The following is a 6,390-nucleotide window of genomic DNA, read 5'->3' as shown; positions in this document are numbered from 1 at the left end:
AAAAAAAAAAAAAAAAAAAAAAAAATTGCTCTGGGCAGGATGCAGTGGCAGGCATGGTGTGAAGAGGCCTAGCTCTGTACCCGGCTTGGCCACTTCCTGTGCAGTCTCAGGCCAGACCCTTAACCTCAGGGACCTCAGGGTTGTCATATGTATAACGGGGACCATAATCGCTGCTCTGCCCACCTCTGGGCAGTTGTGGGGCCCACGTGCGACGCCGATGTGACAGCATTTTGTAAACTGGAACGCTCTGGGTGGATGGCAGGGATTATTACTAATCCTTCTCTGGCAGCTAGCAGCGGTCAGCAGTGCTCTGGCATGTTGCCCCCGTGTCGGCCACATGCATCCTGCTCTGATGTCTGGCCTCAGGGGCCTCATACCTCAGGGCTTCCATGTGCAGGACAACACACACCTCTCGGAGACGGAGTGAGAGCAGACCTGGAGATTCAGCTCCTCGGGCCACAAGCCCATCTCCCTCCTGGGCTTGAGATGCAGTGGGGTCATGAGTTGGGAACCTGCACCCTGAGAGCCCATTTATTCAACCAACCAGTGTTTATTTATTGAGCACCAGCTAAGTGCTGGTGCTGGGAATATGGTGTCAAACCAAACAAGTCCCAGCCCTCATAGAGCTTCTATTTTAGTAAGGGAGACAGGTAACAAACACATAAATGTGTGTGTGTAATCCTTTGAGGTAGAAAAGAAGGCAGGTCAGGCCCTGAGGAGAAGGCAACAGCAAGGGGGCCGATGTGCTGACACAGAGCAGCTAGTGAGGTCAGGGTCCCTGGGGCCTGGTCAGCCACTGAGAGCACCTGGGCTTTGACCCAGTGGGACAGGAGCCCTTGGAGGGTTTTGAGCAGGGTGGTGAGAGCATCTGACTTACATTTGAAAGGCCTCAGTGAAGAATGTATGTGGAGAATGGGCTACAAGGGCAAGAACTGAGACAAGGAGAGCAGAACGGAGGCTGCTGCAAAGACCCCGGGGAAGATAGAGGTGTTGTGGATCAGGTGTTGCCAGCGAAAAGGTCAGGTTCTGGATCTCATTAAAGTAGAGCTGCCAGGAGTTGCTGATCAGTTGGATGGTATGGGGAGGAGCAACAAGAAGGATTAGGCTGGGCTTCCCTGGTGGCGCAGTGGTTGGGAGTCCGCCTGCCGATTCAGGGGACGCGGATTCGTGCCCCGGTCCGGGAGGGTCCCACATGCCGCGGAACAGCTGGACCCGTGAGCCATGGCCACTAGACCTGCGCGTCCAGAGCCTGTGCTCCGCGCCGGGAGAGGCCACGAAAAAAAAGAAATATTCGGCCTAGGAAATTCCCTGGCAGTCCAGTGGTTGGGACTCCACGCTTCCACTGCAGGGGGCACAGGTTCGATCCCTTCTTGGGGAACTAAGATCCTGCATGCCAAGGGGCACGGCCAAAAATAAAAATTAAATTAAAAAAAGGAAGGATTCAGCCTAAGCAGTTGGGGAAGTGGAGTCGCCCTTTCCCGTGACGGGGCAGACTGCAGGTGAGATGGTTATGGGGCGTGGAAAGCAGGAGTCTGGTTTTGCATGTGTTATGCTCAAGTTCGAGGAGCCTGTGAGACAAAAGGTTTCTGAGTTCAGGGAGAGGTGGAGGTAGGAGCCAGAACTTTGGGGGTTCCCATCAGCACTTGGGGGGCATTCAAAGCCAGGAGATTAAGGTCAGTGTAGACAGAGGAAGAGTCAGAAGACTGGGCCGGGCTGCAGGCAACTGGGGCTCTGGAGGCAGTGGGGTCCAACAGAGGACACGAGGACCAGCCGTGAGCAGGGGAACCAAGAGGTCTAGTCCTGGAAGCCGATGAGACGGTTTCAGGAAGGAGGGGGTGAGCAGCGGTGTCTAAGGCTGCTGAGAGGTTGAACAAGATAGGAACTGAGAACCGTCTTTTGGATTTGGTGACACGGAGATCAGGGAGAACTTTGGCAAGAGATGTTCCGGTCGACGAAAGACTGGAGTGAGTTCAAGTGAGAAGGGGAGGAGAATGAGTGGTGCTGGTGGGTATAGACAACTCTTCTCAGGAGTTTGGCTCTCTGTGGGGGGCAGGATGAGCTGGAGGGAGATGTGAAGCGAAGGCATGGTTGTTTTTTTAAGCTGGGGGTCAGTATGCTCATGGGAATGATCCCATAGGGACAGTCACGATTCCTTTAGTCATTGGTGATCCCGTGTCCTGTTTGGATGACCCACTCGCCGTATGAAGAGAGGACCACGTTAATGGAAAGAGCATGAGCTTCACCCACGTGCTGAGCTGGGCCAGACTCACTTCCACCACTTCCAGTTGTGTGACCTCTGAGTGTGTTTCCTCACCAGTAACATGAGATTACAGTCCTTTCCTCCCAGGATGGCTGAGAGTATCAATGAGGGAATACTCAGAGAGAGCCTGGCACAATGCTTAGCACACAGGAGATGCTCAACATTACAGAAAACTCCATCAGCCTGATTCTGGTCTTCCAGAAGTTTCCACATCAAGGCAGGTGACCTTCACAGTTTCAAAGTATGCTAAACACAGAGAGACAGCAGACTATCTCAGTTTAGCTCATGAAAGGCCAAACGTTTTCAAGGGCAACAGAACTGGGATAAGTGAATGTAATTATGGTGGGTGAGTCCTCCCAGCAGCCGGAGGTGATGGCGGGGTCCGGGCTGAGATGCTGTGATTGCTTGGCCCGTTTGTAAAACACAGGCATGAGCAGGTCAGCCCTGGGGAAGTCTGCTTGAGGTGAAGGGAGAGCAGCCATGGGAGCATTAGAGGGGACGGGAGGCAACTCAGCAGACTCGGGGGAGATGTGGACGTGGAAGACATCCATCTCTGGCACCCCAGGCAGCTGGCAGAGCTCTCAGCAGGGGTGCCAAAGAGAGCCAGTGCTCAGGGTTGTTTGGGGAAGAGAAGAAGGCACTACCAGACAGCCACGTGTGCTGCAGAGATGCCCTCACCCTGGGTTAGGCGTGGGACACAAAAATGGGGCCGGTGGTAGGGCTGGGAGATGCTTTCAGTCCTCAAGAAGGAGGCAAACGAACAGCGCACCAAGTGCTGTGAAAGGAAATATGCAAAGAGCATTACAGATCCCAGATCAGAGCACCTGACCCTGCCGGGGTAGGCAGGGCACTGGGGTGGCCACACTGCTGGCTGCACTGCTTTCTAGCTGTGCCACCTGGACAAGTCCTCTCCATTCTGAGCCTGGGATTCCACAGGAAAGTCAGACTCAGAGTTGGGGGGAGTTTGACCAGCACCACCTCCTGAGCCTCCAACGTTTCAGGTGGTGGCTGCAGAGAATGTGCTGGACGGCAACCAACAGAGTCGGACCCCTGACTGGCAGTGGGCAAGGACCAGGGAGGGCGCTCCAGGGTTTCACTGGGAGGGAGGCAGAAACAGTTCATCCTCACACCCATCAGTCAGTGGTCAGCACAGATCTATCTACAAAACACCCTCCCTGCCGGGCACTGCCAGGCAGGAAGGGGCAGCGGGTCATCAGCCACCAGCAGTCGCCCGCACCCAGGGTGAGGGACCAAGGGGGAGACCGGCCAGGAGGCAGTCTTTTTGGAACGGAGCTTTCATTAGCCACATTCCTTCAGGCATATTATGTTTTCCAAAAGCACTTCTCGCCCATCTCGAGTCTCGTGAACTCCCTCATGACCCAGACAGATGAATGCTATTATCCCTATTTGTCAGTTTGGGAACCAGGGCCAGAGAAGCTAAGGGACTTGCCTAGCATCACACAGCTTTTCGGTGGCAGACGTAAAGCTAGAACCCCAAGCTTCTCGTAATGTAATTGAAAGCACCTTCTAAACAGTGAAGCGTGACACCCCAGGGCGGTTTCTAGTTAGCTCTTAACGGAGGCTGGGGTGGGTCCTGAGCCTTCCTGCTCTCCCCGCATGCCTGGGAGTCGCTGGACTGCAGGGGGGCACTGGGGTGGTAGGAGTCCTGATGGAGAAGCTACACAGGGTTAGGGAACTCTACGCCAGGTGCGGGATCTGAATTCCAAAGGGCTTTGGAACATTGGTGAGGGAAGGCCATCAGGGTAGGAGGGGATGTTTTGGTAGAATGGACTCAAGACCTCAAATAACACAAGGGATAAACAGAAGAGCTTCTGTATCACAGATTCACTTTGCTGTACACCTGAAACTAACACAACATTGTAAATCAACTACACTCCAATAAAAAAAAAAATTTTTTTTTTTAAAAGAAGCACTTCCGAGGGAGATGTGAGCCTCATTCTGGATCATAAAGTGGCTCGGGTCCTCAGTGTGGGGGAGGGCTCTGGGGGTGCCCTGGGTGGAGGAGTGAGCAGGCCCTGGGGGCAGCTGTGTGACCCTAAGAGGCTAGCTTCCCCTCTTTGGCTCTCAGCTCCTCATTTGTCAACGGAGGGGCTTGCAGTCTCCGGTCTCCAGGGCTGTGTGGCTCTGACACTCTGTTTCTGCTGTGGCCTTGAAGATCCCGAGGCTCAGACACCTGACTCAGGTGCTCCACAGGACCGGAATGACCCCTGTATCCTCCTTACAGAGAGAGCCCTGCGGAAGGCTGGGAGAGGGACACCCGGCCTCCGGGAATCACTGTGCCGCGCGCCGGCCCCATGTGTGCACCGCACACTCTCTCAGACATCGGGCAGCTCCCTTGTGACTCCGCGAAGCCGACATGCCCTTTAGAGGTGGGACGAGGCTCCACAGCCAGTTCAGCCTCGCCCCTCCCAGCGCTCCAGAGAAAGGCGGGGTGTGGGGTGGACAGATCTGATAGGAAAGCCCCCCAGCCCCTGGCTTCCTAGCTTGGGGTAGGTCACCTCTCTCAGCCTCGGCTCCTTATCCGTGGAGGGACGCCCATCGTGAGGGGGCTGCCTTGAGGATTAGACGGTTAAACGCGTAGAAATGGAGCTCCCTGCGGCCCCGGAGAGTCTCCACTCTGGGCTCCGGCTGTGTGCTCTTCCCATCCCCATCGCACAGTCTCTCACCGTCCGTGGTAGAGGAATCGGAATTCGGGACTGGCTTCTGTACCACGGATCCAGGCCCCGCCAGCTCTGGGGGACGCGCAGGCCGCCCCAGGAAGCAGGTCTGCGTGTGCACAGATCCACGTGGCTCGGCCTTCCCAGCACGGAGGGCCGGGGTGAGGAGGGTGGGAAGGGAAGGGGCGCAGTGTCGGGAACCCCCTCGAGGGCAGGCCCCTCCCCCCGCTGGCCGCCGCGGGGCCGCGGGCCATACCAGGGCCCACGCGCGGGCGGGCGCACAGGGCAGCATTGTCTGCAGCGCCGGGCACCCTCTCGTTTGCATAGCCACGTGAAGAATGCGAGGGAGGGAGCGGGCGGGGCTGTCCCTGCGGAGGGGGTCTGGGTCGGGGGTGCAAGGCGGCCAGGGTCTGCGGCGGGACCCTGCCTTCCCCCAGTGCAGTCCGGCAAAGGGCGCGTGGGCTGCTGGGGTTGGAGGGGGCGCCGGGGGGCTGGCGGGAGCGGGGTTGTGACATTCCCCTGTACCCACGCCTGGCGAGCCGAACTGAACGTGAGGGGATTGCTAATGAGGTCGAGGAGAGTTAAACATTCCCCTGCTGCAGGGGGCTGAGCTGGGACGGGAGAGAGGAAGGGAGGTGGGGCGCTCGGAGGGGGCAGCCTGAACCCCGGGAATGTGCAGAGGCCACTGCTCCCCCCCAGGCTGTTCTGGAGCTGGGGGCTCAGGGGCCTGTGCCTCAGGCCCCAGCAGGAGCTGCTAAGCCAGCCAGCAAGGGGATTAAAGGGGCTGAACAGTCTGCCTTCCTTCAGGCTGATCCCAGAAGGTTGGTGCTGTCTCCCACCTCCCTGCCAGGCTCCTTGCTGGCTGGTGGCCAGCCCTGTCCCAGCCTTCAAGGGGTCCCTCTTCTGCCCCCCTCAGATCTCAAACAGATCCCACGCTGAGTCTGGCCTCTGCTGTTTCTGAGAGCAGAACACATGGGCCCCAGGTACCAAGGACCCCCACTCCCCAACACCCTCCCCAACCCAGTCTCTCCATAGCTGACCTCAGAACCCGCTCCAAAAAGTTCTCCCCAGTGTCTAACCCTAGTCTTACCTCCTGCAGACTGGAATTCCATTTTCTTTCTGTCCTGCGGTCAGAGGACAGAAAACCCCAAGGGTCACATCAGCAGTGCAAGGGCAAAGTCCATCATCTCAGTGCTGGTGTTTGGGATAGGAATTAGGAGAATTTTAGGGGATTCTTATCAGGCTCCTAAAGGGGTTTCCCTAGGGGAAAGGCCCTGAGAGCCAGCCGGGGGTCACTCTTCCCAGCCCCTCCCTTCTCCATCCCTGGGGAGGGGCACCACCTTGGCCACGCCCCACCCCCCACCCCCCGGGGGCTGGGCAGGAGCTTTGCTGGGGACCTTGCCCTGGCTTAGGTGGCGGCTGTGGGCGGGCCCCTGGCCTTTCCAGCTCAGG

This window comes from Neophocaena asiaeorientalis, unplaced genomic scaffold (genome assembly GCF_003031525.2).
Source record: "Neophocaena asiaeorientalis asiaeorientalis breed wild unplaced genomic scaffold, Neophocaena_asiaeorientalis_V1.1 scaffold478, whole genome shotgun sequence".
Classification (NCBI taxonomy): domain Eukaryota; kingdom Metazoa; phylum Chordata; class Mammalia; order Artiodactyla; family Phocoenidae; genus Neophocaena; species Neophocaena asiaeorientalis.
The sequence above is the reverse complement of the archived record's forward strand: the minus strand, read 5'-3'. Positions refer to the sequence as shown.